Below are 18,289 nucleotides of genomic sequence, written 5' to 3' on the forward strand. Positions count from 1 at the left end.
TAAATGAGAACTGTTTTCAGGACGGTAATTGCATTATTGGACTGAACTCCTCTAACACCACTAATTACTTGAGATAGCCAGTTGGGGTTAACTGGGAACACTTTGTAGGAGAAAATAAGTTCCATCTCCATTAACGTGGTAGTACCAGCAATGATGGATTAGCATTTTTTAATCTCCTCAGCTCTTTGCCCATGGACTGATGATTCAGTTATTAGGAGTTTCTTGTATTTTCTGCTTGAAAAGCACATAGTTCTACCAGAATCAATGAATAAACATCAAGCGCTTTTCTTCATTGTGAGTGGGATGGGCTGATGCTCTTGGAGCAAGAAGGTCTCCATTTGATCACCTGGGCTCATCACACTGCATCCACTGCCATGCATAGGAAGCTAATAGAGAAGAACAGCCTGCTGCAAAGTGATAACCTGTGAGGGCAAAGAGCTGGGAACGGCAGCATGACCACATTAGCAGCCACCACACTTGCCTTTGGTGCTCTCCTAGGAGTGACATAATGCTCTGTGTCTGGGAGAAGGCCAGAGTGCTGCTCGAAGGTGAGGGGATGGTAGTTCTCCTCTGCTTCTCCCAGTGCCAGGGGAACCACTTCTGAGGGGAGTCAAGACTGGGGCTCTAGAGAAAAGTGGGGAGGTGAAGGGCATTCACTAGGGATGGGTGAGGCAGCAGGCAGGGGCACATCCATCACAACAACCCCAAGCAACACTACAGGCTTGGGGCAGTATGGCTGGAGAGCTGCCTGGCAGAAAGAGATCTAGAGGTTGTAATAGACAGGCAGCTGAATATGAGCCAGCAGTGTGCCCAGGCAGCCAAGAAGGCCAATGGCATCCTGGCTTGGCTTAAAAATGCTGTGTTCAGCAGGAGTAGGGAGGTGATTGTCCCCTTGGACTCAGCTTTGGTGAGGCCACACCTCGAGTGTTGTGTCCACTTCTGGGCACTGCAATACAAGACAGATGTGGACGTGCTGGAGTGGGTCCAGAGGAGGGCAACGAAGCTGGGGAAGGACCTAGAGAATAAATCTTGTGAGGAGAGACTGAAGGAGCTGGGGATGGTTAGCATGAAACAGAGGAGGCTGAGGGCAGACCTCATGGCTGTCTATAACTACCTGAAGGGGCATCGTGGAGAAGCTGCTGCTAGTCTCTTCTCACGGGTAATTGGGAGGCAGAACAAGAGGGAATGGCCTCAGGCTGAAACTGGGTAGGTTTAGATTGGATATTAGGAAAAGGTTTTTCACGGAGAGAGTGGTCAGGCACTGGAGCAAGCTGCTCAGGAAGGTGGTGGAGTCACCCATGCTGGATGTGTTTAAGGGTCGTTTGGATATGGTTTAAGGTGAATCTTGCAGAGCAGAGTTACAGGTTGGACTTGGTAATCCTGAGGGTCTTTTCCACCCTGGATGTTGCTGTGATTCTGTGATGTTGGAGAGACAGGCATTAGCTGTAAGACGTTGCTGAGGGGCATGAGGCTTTGGTGAGCGGCGTGAGGCCCTGGTGCGGGACGCTGCCCCCGGCCGGCAGAGGGCGGATGCAGGCAGCAGCCCCGTGCCGACTCCTAGCTCCGCCGGACCCGCAGCGCCGCTGGGGGTCACACGCGGGAAAATGACGCTTCCTCAAGCTCCCCAGTGCCTGTGGACAGGCTGGGAAAGGAGTCCCGCTCCCGGCATGGGCGCTGCCATGGCCGCCTCCTCTTAAGGAGAGAATCGGTGAGACTTCGGGCGCATAGTTATGGTTTGGCACAGCCTGTGCGTTTGCCATTGCAGTTCTGAGGCTGTTGCTGTGAGGAAGGAACGTGGTCTTTTTGTTTTGGTAGCCTGTTTTGCTGAGGAATTACCGTATCTTTGAGCGTGTCTGCGCATCCAGGCACCCCTCAAGGTGGCCGTGCATGGGCGGCTGTGGGTGTCCCACAGGATAGGGTGTTCCTAATTTTGAAGGTACTCAATACAAAACGGCGAAGTAAAATACGGACACCTCTTAAGCGAAGAATCCTTCTGTTTACAGAACGTAGGTGCAGCTTTAGCCGACTGGGGACTATGTTTCGTCCGAGGGCACAGCGCTGCGCCGCGCAGTGCCCGGGCAGCGATCGATGGTAGCCTCCCTGCGGCGCGGGCAGCGGCACAGTTGCGCCTCACGCAGTTCCTCTGCCTGCGGTTGGTCTGCGGTACGCACCCGGTACCGCCCTCCGCGTGTGTGTGTGTGTGGGCCGGAGGCTCTAGCTGCCGGGCCGCTCGGGCTAGGTGTTAGCCCGCGGCCCGCAAGGCTCGGCGGGACCCCGCAAAGAGAGCTGTGCGTGCGGCCGGACTCCGTGCCTGCGGCCAAGCTCCGTGCGCGGCGCGACGGTGCGTCCCCGTGCGCCGGGCGACTCCTCCCGCTCTCCGCCCGTGACGGCGGCGGTAGGCGGCCGGGCCGGAGGTGTCGGCGCGGCCTGCCCGGCCCCCCGCGCCGCGGGGCGGGGGTGCGGCAGGCTCCGCACTGCCTCCCCGGCGGTGCCGCAGTGCCGTGCGCTGCCTCTGGGGCTGGCCAGGGGGCGCTGGCTGCCGGTAGCTGCGGCGGCCTTGGCCGCGGAGCCAGCGAGCGAGCCCGGCTGGCTGGCGTTGAGGGCGGACGCCGGCTTCCCCAACCCTCGCGGGGTCTGCGGGGCCCGCCCGGGACCAAGCGGCGGAGGTGGCGGCGGAGCGCGGCCCCGGGAGACCCCCCTCGCCATGCAGACCCAGCGGCGCCTGCTGCCTCCCGAGGTGAGTGAGCGGCGCCCAGCCCTCCGCCCCCAGACTCGGGAGGCCGGGATATCCCGCTCCCCAGGCCCCTGCCGCCCGTAGCGAGGCCCCGCAGGCGAGCGGGGAGGCTTCCGACGCTTCTGCGGAGCCGCCGTATCGCCGACACCGCCCTACTCCAGGGCCTGGGGGCTTCGAGTGCCCCCTCACCCCGCCGCCCTTGTTCCTCGCACGCCACCGTGGGGAAAGGCGCCTCGCCAACGAGGGGAAAGGCAGTGATCGCCCCTCAGTTCTCACTGGTGGCGACGCTGGTCCAGCGAGCCCCCTCCCCGCCATAGCCCTCCATCCTCGAATGCCTGGACCCGGTTACCCTCCTCTCCCAGCTTAGCCGGGGCACCTTTCACCCCGCGCCGGCGATCCCGGCGAAGGGGAGAGAGCGCTTGCTGCTTGCTGCCCTTCATCGGGACCCCCCCCCGCCCCCGGGACCTCGGGCATGCGGCGCCGGACGAGGCAGTTTCCCGGGCCGGCCGGCGCCCCCGGGCCGCGCACGACAGCCCGCAGGCAGCCTCGGCTCCTGGCCCGGAGTGGGGAGGATCCCTGTTCGCATCCCGTGCCCTTTTTATGGCCTGATCTCCGCTCTCTGCCCGGGCAGGGAATGTTCCTTGCTCATCGCGATGTGTAACAAGTCACTCCTGCAATGGTGGTAGTGGTGGAGGGGGGATGGGGCAGCAGTCGGGATGCGTTTTGTAACATCGCTAATTACGCGGAGCTGTGGTCATGTCTCACTCTAAGAATAACTGGCACTAGTGGCGTGTCAGACTTTGTGCAGAGGTGGGTTAGTTACTTGATCGTGGATGTTACGATTAAATAGGTGTGTGTGGTGGAGGGTGGCTGAAGAACTGTTTTTATCTTCTTAAGCAGTCTGACAAACAAGTAGCAGATGGGAATGGATAGACTTGATGTTTTCGTGCTGAACTCCTTTGTTTATTTATAGACAAGATATTCCTGATTATTTTGTGACAGAGGTTTTTCAGAGGGTTTAATTTTTACTCGTGTTTTCATTCAGTTCAAATAATAGAAGTTGACTGAATTCTAGCGACCTTTGTGTTAAGTAGGGGTGTATTAGATTAGAATTTCTGAATAGCACTGCCCTCAGTGTTTTTTTCTGAGCTGAATCCTAAGCTGGAAGGGCCTCTGCATAAACAAGTAAAATAGTGAAATAGTGGGGGGGGGGGGGGGGGAGAGAAAGAAAAAAAGATACTCTGCAGGAATAAAGCTTTTATTTTCTTTGGGCAGCATTTAACTGACTAGGCAATGTTTTAAAAATTGCTGTTAACTTTTATTAGCATATAATCTTTGATTGTGTGGAGCTAATCCAGTTTTTAGATATCCAGTTTTTTTCAGCAGTTGAAACAACATCAAAACCCATTGTTGCTGCCTGAACCCAGTAGTGCACTTTATTTTGAAATAAAGTTGTGACATGTGATAGAATATCATAGAGTCATAGAATGGCCTGGATTAGAAGGTACTTCCAAAGGTCATCTAGTCCAGCACCAAATGGGAGCAGTCTCCTTGACCCAAGGAAGACAAAATGAAAAAATCTGTTCAGAGGTGTGGGGGATCTGAAACAGAAGCTGAACAAGGGCCTAAAACCTCAGGCAACCTTCCCTCTACTTCAAGCCCTGGTCTACAGTTGACGAGTTACCATGTTGTGACACATTGTGATTGGTTCTGTCATTGTCCTTTGCTTTATGATACCTATTTCTGTGTGAAGAAGGAAGAACAGCCCAAAGCTGCAGTGCTGAGTCCTGATACTTGGTGTTATTTTTGTGTGCTAGCTTTGAGTCAGTTATTAGGCTGAGGATTAAATACTTTCAAACACACGTTTCAGGATCTGAGGCCTGAGGCTAAAACTGAGATGAAATACAGTTTTTTTTAGTTTGGCATAAATTCTGGCTGTGATTGTCTGAGGGAACAAAGGTAGAGACTGAACAAAGATGCAGTATTAAAACTTGTGGCTGAAGAATGATAAGCTTTTAATATCTGTTGTTGCCTGTCCACTGACTGTGCCAGCTTTAGCAGAAAATAGCTTAAAAGTTTTTGGTTTCACAGGCTGCCTATAAAAAATTATCTTGAATTATTTTGCAAAAGAATTAGAGTGAAGTTTTTCTTTCAAATAAAAGTTGGCCAAAAACAAACAGATTTTTGGAAGAAGTTGAGTATTCATTGTTTTGTGGATCAGAGGAATCTTCTTCATGCATTAAGCTGAGAGTTTCCAAATAAAAGCAAGTTTCTTGACAGAAAATCAGATGAGGGATGATAGTTTCAGTGCAGTTGTTTTGTGTGTTGATGAATTAGAATTTTCCCCAGGACACTGTTGGAAGACATCAGTATACTCATAGACTCCCTGGAAAGTGTATTAAAGGCTACTGTTAATTTTTGTAATGTGATTGAGATTAAAGCTGCTAAAGCAGTTGAAAGGTGGCCTATTTTGGCCACCTTGGAAATGAACAGAAACGTGAGCTAACATGCTCAGCTTTCCCTCCTGGTGTGTTTGTGAGCATTGTGAAATATGTCTGTGTAAGGATGCTGTATGTTTACAAAGCATTTTGCATTGATGAGAAACACACTGTCAAAAGCAAAGGGCTTAGAAGTGTTGAGTTGTAGGGGATAGGAACAGCTTTTACTACTGCGTTGACTATATCTTGCAACAGTGGGAAAATTCCATTGATTAAATGTGTATGGATGGGAAATTTTAAAGGATATTTCTGCTTAAATCAGAATTGCGGATACATATTCATACAAACTTATTTGATAGAGCAAAACACACCGTATAGAACAGCACAGTTTGAAACAGCAGCTTGGTAAATTGCTCTTAGGGTAATAGATAAAAATGTATGGGGTTTATGTAAATAGTTGTAATTACCTATTTTGTAGATATAAATGATTCTGCAGACAAAATACTTTCCTACTTACTGTTTGGTTGGCTGGGTTTCACTTGCTTGGAACTACAACATAACACAATTTCTTTTAATTTATCTGTGAAGATTCATTTTAGACATTGGACATTTCTAGATTTTTAAGGTGCCCAGTTAAATCTTCATTGAGAATGATTCTTGGCTGGTGTTTGTGGGAAGGAGTGAGCGTGAGTGTTATACCTAGGGTATTAAACTATTATTAAACTCTGTGTTTCCTTTAAATGTTACTTTCTAGAGCAGATTACAAGGCATTGCAGATGCCAAGACCTCTCATTTGGATCAGTGGAATCACTCCATGCTTTTGCTCTTGACAGGTGTTTTGTTTCCTGAATGTGCTGTATGATATTTTCTCCCTTCTGCATCATACATGTGCAGAGTTTGGGATAGTTGGGAATGCTGCTGTTCAGACTGTCAAAGCAGACACATGGAATAGGAATAATAGGTTTAAGGCAAATTTATGTGTATTATTTCAGTGAATTTTTCCAGTATTGCTTATCACTAGAATATAGCAACACTAATCATATTACTGTTGTGTTGCAATATAAGATGTATTAGAAGATATAAGAAGATATAATGGAAGATACAAGTAGAAACATATAAAGTTGATACTTGTCAGAAATAAGAGCCCTCCAACTAGTACATCAGCATCAAAAAGGCTGAAGGCAAATAGTAGGGGAAATCTATAAAGGGTCACTTACTCTATTTGAAAGGTTATTACTAGGGGAGTCTAACTAATTTAGAAACATAGGTTAAAGACAACCAGTACACAGCCAAGAAGTTATGTCTGATAGCACTGGGAAAATTGTTTTTTCTGTATTCTTTCATCCTTACCTACTCCAGTTGGAGTTTACTTAAAGTCCAGTCAGCTGAATTTTACGCAGATAGCTCTGTGACAGTAAAAAAGACAGAAAACAAACAAACAAACAAGTGATAAACTATATGAAAAACAGACGTCGGATCACAGTCTGTAGAATTTCTGTATTTTAGAAACCATGGAGCTCTGGATAGCTTCTGCAATACTTCAAGGGTAGACTAAGACAATAGTTGTCTTAGTTGTTGAAGGAACTGAAAGACTAGTTGTTGAGGAAACTAAAAGATTGGTTTGCTTCCATGTAAAATTTGGGTTGGAAATGTCAGTTTGTGGCAGGTGGACCCTATGTTATGTTTTGAATTTTTGGTGTCCATATAGGAGGCTTTGTGCAAGTTCTACCTCCAGTGTCCACTGTATGTTGGGCAGATGCAAACGTAGGCTTCCCTGCTGGATTTCTGCTTGCACTGTTTTGCAGCAATTGCTAACCTTCCTATTGAATTACTTGATGTTAATGCTAACGGCTGTACCCTCTGCCCCTATGTTGTATACAGAAGGTACAAATATCTTTGTCTTGTTTGCTTTGTGTGTTAATATTGCTTCTATCCCTCATATTTTGATGACAACTGAAACTACAAACCTACCTTACCAATCAGTGGGGTCACTGTATCAATTGTGCAAGGGAATACACTGAGGGTCCAGAAGCCTTCCAGTGCTCTGCTAAAGCTGTCTGGGTTTTCCTGCAAGACCTGTGTTAGGTGCTTCTAATAGGTACTGTGCTTTTGTTTTCTGTACTACCCTCCTTTCTAATATCAATGGGAAGCTTGATGAGCCTTTAAAAGAGATCGATGACATAATGAAGTTGAGTAGGACTTGACGATTTGAAATGGTATTGCCAGTTAATCGTGTTTCTTAAAACTGCTTAACTGGATTTCTGTTACTGGTTTGGGTGGAAAGCTTTCTAGTGGAAGCTTGAGGCATCTACTGATAGATACTCCAGGTCGTGATGGTAAACCCTGATTTAGAGTATGACTTTGCATGTGCAGTAATATGTCTTCACTAGTGTCTTCCTGGGTTTTGGCCTGACTGGAGCTGAACTGTTGCTCACAGTAGTGGAAGAAAGCACTAAAGCCTAATGTGCACAGCCACAACTGTGGTGTTTGGGTTTTTGGATTTTTTTTTCCCCTGCTGTTATCTGTGTGTAAAAATACATCTGTGTGGTGGATTTCAGTTTGGTAGCTATTTTAGGCCTGCTCCCAGCAATTCTTCGTTAGAGATCGAGGCATTTAGGCATGCCCAGAGATGCTGGAGCCTTTGCTTCTGGTGAAAAAATCCCTGCTAAGAGTTAGAGAAGAAATTTTGCCTACCGAATTCTCACTATCCATCCTCATCATGTTTAATTGTGAGTCTTACTGGCTTCTTCTACTTCAGTTTTACCAAAGGCTGTTATGGATCTGCTTGAAAAGGCAAATATTTAGTGTATGTCTTGAGTGCCTTTTTTTTATGTTAGTGAAGTAGGAGCAGGGAGGAACCTGTCCTGCTTATTTCCAGTGTACAAAGCATCCAGAGCTCATTTCCTATCAGGTGATAGTTTGAAATCAGGCCATGCCTCTGTCAGAGATCCACGTGAGCTCTGTCAATGACAGAGGTGCTGTAGCAGCCCAGTAATACTCATCAGCCTTACTTCTGGATTCTTCCACTATGTAAAATTGCTGCCATAGGCAAGGTTTGGGTTACCTCTGTGATCTGCTGGTGCCTCCGTTTATAAATAATGGAGCTCAGCCTGCTCCGAGTACAACGCCCATATTTGACTCCAAGTTTGAAATTGTATCTGGACAAGTGCTGTGGGTGAAATACAAGGCAGAATGTGCAGAAGCTGATCAGCAGAGGAACATACACTTGTACATCCTTCTGAAAAAGCAGCACAGTGAACTTGAAAGGAGTGGGTAATGTTCAGTGTAAGAATCAGATCAAAGAGCTTTCTAAACCACATAATAGCTTCTTTATCTGTGAGTGACATTGCCTATTAGAGAAGCTTTGCTGTCTCCAGATGCAGTTTTGTAGTGTCAAAACTCTGCTTTGAACTCAGCGTATATGTTGACTTACCTGCTTGCACTCCCGAGCATGAGCTGGATTGAGTCAAGGATGACTGAAATAAAGGCAGAGCCATCTGAAATGTTGGATTTCTGGTGCATATATATATATGGTGCATATATATATATGGTTGGCCCAGAAAGCCAAGTATAGTATCCTGGGCTGCATCAGAAGTGTGGCCAGCAGATCAAGGGAGGTGATTCCGCTGCTCCATACTACTGTCTTGAGACCTCACCTGGAGTACTGGGTCCAGTTCTGGAGCCCCACTTACAAGGAAGACATGGACATTCTGGAGCATATCCAGAAAAGGGCCACGAGGATGACCAGAGAGCTGGAGCTGCTCTCCTATGAGGACAGCCTGAAAGCTGGGGCTGTTCAGTCTGGAGAAGATAAGGCTCTAAGAAGACCTTCTTGTGACCTTCCAGTGTCTGAAAGGGACTACAAGAAAGCTGGGGAGAAACTTTTTAGAATGTCAGATAGTGATAGGACTTGGGGGGGAGTGGATCTAAGCTAGAGGTGGAGAGATTTAGATTAGATGTTAGGAAGAAGTTCTTGACCATGAGAGTGGTGAGACACTGCAACAAGTTGCCCAGGGAGGTGGTGGAAGCCTCATCTCTGGGTGTTTTTAAGGCCAGGCTGGGTGTGGCTCTGGGCAACCTGATCTAATGGGAAGAGTCCCTGCCCGTGGCATGCATATTGGAACTAGATGATCCCTGAGGTCTCTTCCAGCCCTGACAATTCTGTGATAAACTCAAGAGGAACTGACAAATCATGTGAATATACATAAGATGTACTGCTTGATTGGTTGGCCAGTCAGATTATTAGAAGTTTGGGAGGTACTACAGGACAAACAATGAAGCTTGAGGTTTTTTGTCGCTCTTCAATGTTCTTTGCTTGCACTTCTTTTAGCCTGAGTGATGAAACTGTTCTCTCATCTTTCCCCCTTGTTTCTTCAACAGCTTTATTTTTTCTTTTTTTTTTCCTCTTGTTTTTCAGAGTTGTTGGATTTTAAGAAGAAGGTTTAAGAATGGTGTCATTGGCAGTAAAATATGGGGCCCACTTTTTTGTGATAGAGATTCTGTGTTGTGCTCAGACCTCATTCTGATTTGGGTGTGCCATGCATTCAGTGTGTCTGAGATAAACTTTGGTGATTTGCGTGGGGGTGACTTGGGTAATCCTTGCCCCAGTCATCTGCTGAGAATGCCTGGCAGGATTAAATTTGTATTCCTGCTTCAAGGTTTGCAGCTCTGAGCTTTGCGTATCAGTTAAACATAATCAAATTAATTTTGTTACTGCACCAAATTGGGAAGGGCAGTGACCAAAGAGGTAGCACATTTGCTTTTCTTGAGGGCTGCTGCAGAGGAGGAAGGGTAAGTGTGCCTCGATAATCTGTCTCAGAATGGGGATAAGCTATGAAAGAGAGGAACATCCTGGATTTCTGTGTGTCACTTCCACTGAGTGTTGAATAGGGATAATGCTTGCTTGTGTTTTTAGGACATCACATACTCAAGGAGTGTTTTGCATGAAGTCATGAAGACAGGACTGAGAACTGAGCTCGATTAAGGCCATGCTTAAAAGAGCTGAGTGGCTGTGGGAGAGGGTCAGTAGAGCCTGCTGCTCTGCTGAGAGAAGAGCTCCCATTGCTCCAGTTGAAGCAGTAAGAGTCTAAATCCAAATCCATTTCTGATGGCCAGGACTTACTTTCCACACATGCTTCTTTAGAATTTATGAAAGATTTTTTATAGTGGCAGGGAAATACTTACAAGAGATGATGTGAACTGTTTTGTTTTAATTTAGAGATGTCTAGTGGGTTTTTTGGTGTGAACACAATCATATATTATGTGTACCAAAGTCCTTTGAGATACCTGATTGGTAAGCCTGTTATTCTACCACCAGTAGCATGCAAGAAGCTTGTTTTCCTGCAGATTTAACCCCTTTTTGTTCCACAGCATCTCTCTTCTTCCTCCCCAGCCTGCAACAATCCCACCTTGCTCACATAACACCATAATTCTGCTTTTTTCAAGGTCTCTGTGTGTACTGATTGCCCAGCAGGTAGCTGCCAAAAGTACATATAGCATCTTGCTTTTACTTCAGAGGACAGTCATTGGAATTTGGTTTTACTCTGCAGATACAGATTTTCATGAATGCATATTTTTTTAAAAAGATGAGCAGAAAGAATAGTGAATCATTCATTTGATCCCATAATTTTTGTTTCTGTAGAAGATCAGATTAAAAGTACAACAGTTGAAAAATGATAGTGACTGAACACTTAGCAGTATGTGACTCATAGAATGGGTTAGGATGGAAGGGATTTCAAAGACCATCTAGTTCCAATCCCCGCCACAGGCAGGGACACCTCTCACTAGAGAACAGGTCGCTCAAGGCATCATCCAGCCTAGTCTTGAACACTTCCAGGGAGGGAGCAGCCACAACCTCCCTGGGCAACCTTGTCCAGTGTTTCACCACCCTCACTGCAAAGAACTTCTTCCTAACATCCAGTTTAGATCTCCCCTCTGCCAGTTTCAACCCATTACTTTTCCTCCTGTCATTACAAGACCTTGTCAATAGTCCCTCCCAATCTGTCCTGTAGACCCCCTTCAGATACTGGAAGGCCACTCCAAGGTCTTCTCGAGGCTTTCTCTTCTCTAGGCTGAAGAGCCCCAATTCTTGTAGCCTGTCCTCATAGTAGAGCTGCTGCAGCCTTCTGAGCATCTTTGGGGCCGTCCTCTGGCCTTGCTCCAACAGTTCCATGTCCTTTCTGTGCTGGGGTCTCTCAGAACTGCACCCAGTACTCCAGGTGGGGTCTGAGGAGAGCAGAGCAAAGGGGCAGAATCCCCTCCCTTGCCCTGCTGGCCACACACTGCTCTTGCTGCAGCCCAGCACACAGTTGCTGTCTGGGCTGCACTCACACTGCCAGCTCATGTTGAGCTTTTCATCAACCCAGGCCCCCAGGGCCTTTTCCTCAGGGCTGCTCTCAGCCATTCCCCACACAGCCTGGAGTTGTGCTTGAGGTTGCGCCCACCCAGGTGCAGGACCTTCCACTTGGCCTTGCTGAATGTCATGAGGTTGGCTTGTGCCCAACCCTCCAGCCTGTCCAGGTTCCTCTGGATGGCATCCCTGCCCTCTTCTTGCTTGTGTTAAGGAGGCTGTGAGTACTGAGTTTTCTTTGAAGAGTGGAGGAGACAGGAAAGTTTGATGGTTAAAATATACAGGGACATCCTCAACTAGATCAGATTTCCCAGAGCCCTGTTGAGTCTCACCTTGAATATATCCAGGGGTAGGGCCTCAGCCACCTCCCTGGGCAATCCATTCCACCACACTTATAGTAAAGATCTTGTTTGTAACATCCAATCTAAATGTGCTCTGCTCCAGTTTGAAGCCACTGCCCTTTATCTTATCGCCACAGGCCTCTGTCAACAGCCTTTCTCCATCCTTCTTGTAGCCCCCTTGAGATACTGGAAGGCTGCTATTAGGTCTCCCTGGAGCCTCCTTCTCCAGGCTGCACAATCCCTGCTCCCTCAGCCTATGCTGGTAACAGAGCTGTTCCATCTTCCTGATTATGTTCATGGATCTTCTCTGGATCTGCTGCATCAGGTCTGCATCCTTCCTATACTGAGGGCTCCAGACCTTAGATACAGTACTCCAGGTGAAGTCTCACCAGAGTAAAGTGACTGATTCACCAGTCTGGATCTTCTGGCAATGCATCTTTTGGTGCAGTCTCAGAATATGATTGGTCTTTTGGGGGGTTATACTGCAGTATACAGCTGCTGTTTGTTTGCTGGCTGGTGTGATAGTTTAGCAGATCTTGGTTGTCATCACGTTACAGCGTTACGTTGGGAATGCTATATTGGGTGATTTAAAATGAGTGCTTTAATGTTCTCTGCTGAACATGCAAGTAGTACAATGCTTGCCACTTAGGTGCTATTCTGAGCAGATTGCTTTAAATAGTATATGTGTTGAAACAGACTCTTCACTGAAACATCTGATTGTATGCAGCCTATGTTCTTGTATGAATGATGAGGGCTGAGTGAGGCCCTGCTATATACCCTATGCTTCACAGTTCTTTCTTGTTTCTTCTGTAACTGTAAGAGGTCACTCCTTAACTTTAAGCATCAATCTCTGCACTTTTGTATCTCTTTATTTACCTTAGTTGTAGTTAACAAGTCACCTGTAAAGAGCACTTTAACGTATTGCTGGAATTAGCAATAGTTTGTTGTTTTTCTTTTCCCCTGCATAGTCTGGTAGAGTGAATGTGGGATTTTGTGGTTATATTTTATCATTTTCTTTTCTTTCAGTGTTAGGCTTCTCTTCCATACAGGTGGCTTGTAGATGCACTTGTACCACCTTCTGCTTTGAGCAAATGCACAACTAGTGGCTCCTACATAGTTAATAGAACTTGCCTTCACTAGAGGTTTCAAATACATAGATGCTTGAGGGAAGCAGGTAGCTGTGCTGGTCCTGAATGTTGAATGCCTGGTGTGTGTAGGTGCCAGAGGTGGTTTTTCAGTCTAAAAGGCGAGGGTTTAAAGGAATTTGTGAAGGAGCCATGTGGACAGTAAATACTGGTGATCAGTTGCAATGGTGTCTTTACCATTTAACTGTTTCTTTGGCCACATTTTTTCCCGATATGTCTTGGGGTTTGCAAAGTGAATTTGCTTTTGGTTTTGTTCCTACCATTCCTAGAAGTGAGGAATAATACTGCATGGTTCGTAAAGTTATTTGCATGGGTTTGTACCAGAGGGTCTGAACAGTGGTGGTGTAACATGAGGCTTCTCTCTCTTTTTTCCTTTTTTTTTTTTTTTTTTTTTTTGTTGGTCAGAGAAGGAAGGAAGCATGAGTAGGGAGCAAGAAAACAGATGCAGGAGGAGGTGAATGAGGAAGGAATATGTTTGAGATGGCAAAAGACGACTTAAGAGATGAAGAAAACAGAGCATGAGAGCGTACTGCAGTCTAAGAATTGTAGAATCACAGAATTGTCAGGGTTGGAAGGGACCTCAAAATCACCTAGCTTCAACCCCCTGCCATGGGCAGGGACACCTCACACTAGATCAGGTTGCCTAGAGCCATATCCATCCTGGCCTTAAAAACACCCAGGGATGGGGCTTCCACCACCTCCCTGGGCAACCTGTTGCAGTGTCTCAGCACTCTTATGGTCAAGAACTTCTTCCTAACATCCAATCTGAATCTACCCATTTCTAGTTTTGCTCCATCTCTTGCGGAGGGGTATTCTGCCGCCTATGCCGATTTTGGCGGAGGGGAGAAATTAATTGGTGCAAGCTAATATTCTATAAAAATATATATTTATTAAACTCAATGTTCTGAACTCTCACCACCCCCAACCACTGTATATTAATGTTAAAAGGATTCTACACAGTTATGAAAATATTCTAGGATAAGTATCTAGGATAAATATCTACAGTAACTTATTAATAACTAGCAAACATTCAAACTAGAAACAGAGAGAGGAGTTTTCCCATGGCTTAATGCCACTTGGGGTCTATAGGCTATTTGCTCAGCAGAGAGGGCTGAAAACTCTTTCCTGCTCTATGGCAGAGGCAACAGGTATTACAGAGGCATTAAAGCATTTACTTACAATTCTTATTAGTTATCAATCGCCCTCCGGGGCTATGTCACAGCTTATTACAAGTGTCCAAACTTCAGGGGAGCTTTGCCCATGGACTTTGAGGCTGGAATCCTCCTGGCTTGAGGGGAAAGGAGAATCTTCCTGGCTTCTGGGGAAAGACATTCTCTGACCTTTTGCTCTTGGCGAAGGATACAATCTCTGCCCTTGCCTCCTGGCTTCTTCTGGATGCTCTGTCCAGGGATTCTTAGCAGGATCTCAGATGCAGGAGTAGGATGCCGTGCAGTCTGAGCACGGTTCTCACGCAGCTAGCAGGCTGCTTCCTGGTAACTCGGCAGCAATGGCGCTTACCAGACAATGGCAAGGCAGTGTGTGTGCAAGGTGTGCATGGCTGCTTGGAGACTATGGGCTCCACATATATACAGGCAGGCTTAAGTGAGCTCTGCAAGTGAGTACGCAGGCAGGGGAGTTTGAACACGGGGGTCCGAGCACGTTGTTTACCTGTGTACCCCTATTTATTAAATGTGGGCCGAGATTAATGACCCTTCGGCTACTAGAATGACCAATCAGGTTGGCAGTCAGCCAAACCTTATCATAATAGGCAAATGCCACTTGCCTGGACTTTCCCAAGTATGGGGATGATATGGGCCTAGCACTAGGCAGACAGGAGCTGGGCATGTGGGGGCTTACACAACGTGTTTACAAACAGGGGTCCTGGCAGGCCAGACTTTGTGGCACCAGGTCTGTTGTGCCCCTTTATCCATTTAATGTGTTTACCTCTGGTTTAGGCAGAAAAACATGTCCAGGCAGGGCAAGGCCTACAGGCCCTCCAGGACACCATCTCCCCCAGTCCTGTCACTGCCTGATACCCTAAACGTCCCTCCCCAGCTTTCTTGTAGGCCCCTGTTAGATACTGGAAGGTCACAAGAAGGTCTCCTTGAAGCTTTCTCTTCTCCAAACTGAACAGCCCCAACTCTCTCAGCCTGTCCTCACAGCAGAGGAGCTCCAGTCCTTTGATCACCCTTGTGACCCTCCTCTGGACACGTTCCAGCATGTCCCGGTATTTCCTGTCATAGGGGCTCCAGAATTGAATGCAGTACTCCAGGTGGGGTCTCACCAGTGTGGAGTAGAGGAGGAGGATCAATTCCCTTGACCCACTGCTCACACTTCTCTGGCTGCAGCCCAGGCTCTGGTTGCTCTCTGGAGTGATGGGACAAAAAAAAAAACCAACTTTCCAGTGAATGTGAATACAAATTACTGAGAATTTCTGCTGGTTAGCACTTATGCCTCCAACAGTGCTGAGGGGGCTGGTAACGGAGCTCAGCATCTGTGAGGATTGTACAAGCAACAGTTTCAGTACACGCTGTTGTCATGGATGTATTGAGTTGTGCTGATTTGGTAGTTTTAGGTGACTTGAGACATAATGTGCTGTGGGCATCAGCAGCGTGGTTAGAGTGTGGCCATATATATGGCAGTCAACTTTGCTACATTTGAGCAGACAGAAGTTTTATCTGATGTCTTGCTATTGTGTATATATAAAAGTTGAATTTTGACTTGATGAGAATAGAATGATCAACACAAAATGGGAATTGCAAGTTACTTCCTTTGAGATCATTTCAGATTGAAGAGAGTGTGAGATACAAATACATAGATCTCTGACTTTATTTTCAGGGATGCAAGATAACCCAGCTCTTAGGATTTGAGATAACTTAGGATTTGAGAAATGGCGTGAAATTTCTTAAAAATTCATATGTGTAAAATTTTAGAGCACTCGTTTGTCTCCTGGCTGTCAAATGAGCGGTGCTGGAAAGAGAATGTACTCCAGGGTGTTGATAAAGGGAGCTGTAGTAGCTGCCTGACTGTAGGCATTTAGAGTTTTGTCCTTTAGATTTCTAAAGAGCAGCTGAATGCGTAAATTGTGCCGCTTCTAGCAGCTTCTCTCCCCAGTGGGTGCAACTCAGAGTTGATTGGCTATGAAATGGTATCAAGGTGTCAAGGTGTTTTCCCTCTTTGCTTGTTGTCCTTTACATCTGCCTCACTCTGGTTGTGTGGCAGTTCTGTCCTTTAGTATGAGATTCATGTTTTGCTCATGTCACTTGTAAGTACCAGGCCTCTGGGTTTCATGGAAAGGGCAGTTCCTTGGCAGTTGTAGGAGTTAATGGTTCTAGGGGACCCTGGTCAGCTTTTCCCTTACTGCACAAATCTAAGAAACACCTGGAGTGATGATCAGTGTATTTGGGGTGCTTTCTTCTTTCTTCCCTACATTAGAAAGAGGAAAAACTCATAAAGTATTAGAATACAGGGTTAACCTACTCTGAGATACATAGTGTGTGACTTCATGTAATTTTATTCTTCATATCTGTTAAACAGTAACTTGTAATGGTCAAACCTTTGTATCTCAGATACAGAAACATAGAAAGTCATGTCATAAACCTGGGTGTTCTGTATTCAGATGTAAAGTAAGAGCATCAGGATGTTAAAGGTAGTGATTTTTTTTTACAGTGTTACATTGATGATGCAGAAATTAAGAGAGTTGATTTCATATTAAGTTTGTGCTTAATTCACTGTGCATTTATATTTCTATGGTTTATAATACTTAAAACTTGGGAGTTGTATGAAACAAAGTGTTATAAAACATTACACTTTTAAGTGAGATCTGTGAGCATAGGAGTAAGTTCAGGACTGGATTTTCTCTTTTTTCCCAGCTAAACTCCTCTGGAAACACTTACATGGATGGCAGCACTGCGGTGTAAACCTATCTGTTTGCTCTTCCTGGGAGCTGGGGAGGGACACTTCCAGGCAGTTACATAAGGAGGACGCATGGTTCCTGTCTCCAGGTGCTGAAGGCTTTGCCTCTGCAGCCTGCCTTTGCCTCTGCAGCCTGCTGAGGAAGCACTGGCTTTGTGACAAGACTCTTACTTGTGTCAGGAAGAGAAATACATTTCTTTCTCCTTGAAATAGTAAAAAGGGTAGGAAATAGAATTGATTTGCTCCTGCAAACCATGCTAAAGCAGGCATCCTTTTCATTTGGGTTGCTTTATCTTACTCACTGGAGGACAAAGGTTGAGAACCCTCCTATACTTTTCCGTTCCTCCTTGTTACTTTTGACTGTGATACTTTCTATAATGCTGCTTTGAAGTAGCTGCTCTTTTGACTGCCTTACTACTGCTCTGGCATGTGTGAATGTCTCCTTATGGAAACTTGGCTGGAGACAGAAGTGAAATAATAGCTTGAAAATGGCATGGGGAAAAGTCAAGGGAAGAGATGCAAATATTAGTGAAGTAATTAGGGAGACCATATTCTGTTTGGGTATTGTCCATCTCTCTCTGTTCACTTGACTGGAAAGAAAGACAGCAGTGCAACATTGGAATATTTCCCTTTTGTCATCATTCACAGCTAGTGAGCTGTACAAAGTGTTGTATCACACAGAAGCAGCCTCTTGTGCCCCAGTCTACTTTTTGATTGGTTTGCTTGGAGTAGTAGGAACATCAGTGAGTTATGGGAGATAAACCCAAAGGATACCTGCTCATCTTGAGCTCTGGGTGCAGGAAGAGGGTTGGCAACATCCGTGTCCTGTTTGTTACATTTAATCTCTTACTGCTGTGTTTAGTGTTGTTTATTAAACAAATTTCTGATTTTAATGGGCTTTTCTAATCCTGAACTGATTCTTAGGAAAATAGTTTTGAAAAATTCTGTTCATATCTGCTGAGTCTGCTTTTAATAAATAGTTGAAATAATAGTTTAATTTGTTAATAGAACAATCCATGTTGAAATGTTTAACAGGGGCCTAATCCCAAGTGCTTGCCATTGCAGGCGTTTTCATGTGTGTGACACAGATACTGACACTGCAGTGTCACGACCACTTTAAAACGCCTGCTCTTTCCTTTCTGTGGCACACACTAGGGAGAAGGAGCCCTCTGCTTTGTCTTTGTACAGAGTGAAGAGCAGTCTGAAAGTCAATGCAGTGTTCAGGAGAGGCAGGAGCAATGGAGAATGAAACTTTCTCATTCAATGAAGCTTACAGTTGTCCTGTACCAACTGATGTACAGGACATACCCTGTCCATCCAGGTAGTGAGTGCTGGTGTGTGCTGTGTCCTGAGAGGGGTCTGAAGTG

At 46.1% G+C, this 18,289-nt stretch overlaps 1 protein-coding gene across 2 annotated transcripts in view; it reads left to right on the forward strand.

Annotated features, from left to right (window-relative positions):
• The first annotated feature begins 2,521 nt into the window (after window positions 1–2,521).
• ZFYVE9 (zinc finger FYVE-type containing 9) overlaps window positions 2,522–18,289 on the forward strand; it is a 79,848-nt gene continuing 64,080 nt past the window's right edge. For both annotated transcript variants that reach the window (XM_064147381.1, XM_064147380.1), the window contains exon 1: window positions 2,522–2,737. The gene's annotated coding sequence lies outside the window, so the exon portion shown is untranslated. The remainder of the gene's footprint in view (window positions 2,738–18,289) is intronic.

The sequence above is a fragment of the Pogoniulus pusillus genome, chromosome 8 (genome assembly GCF_015220805.1).
Source record: "Pogoniulus pusillus isolate bPogPus1 chromosome 8, bPogPus1.pri, whole genome shotgun sequence".
Taxonomy (NCBI): domain Eukaryota; kingdom Metazoa; phylum Chordata; class Aves; order Piciformes; family Lybiidae; genus Pogoniulus; species Pogoniulus pusillus.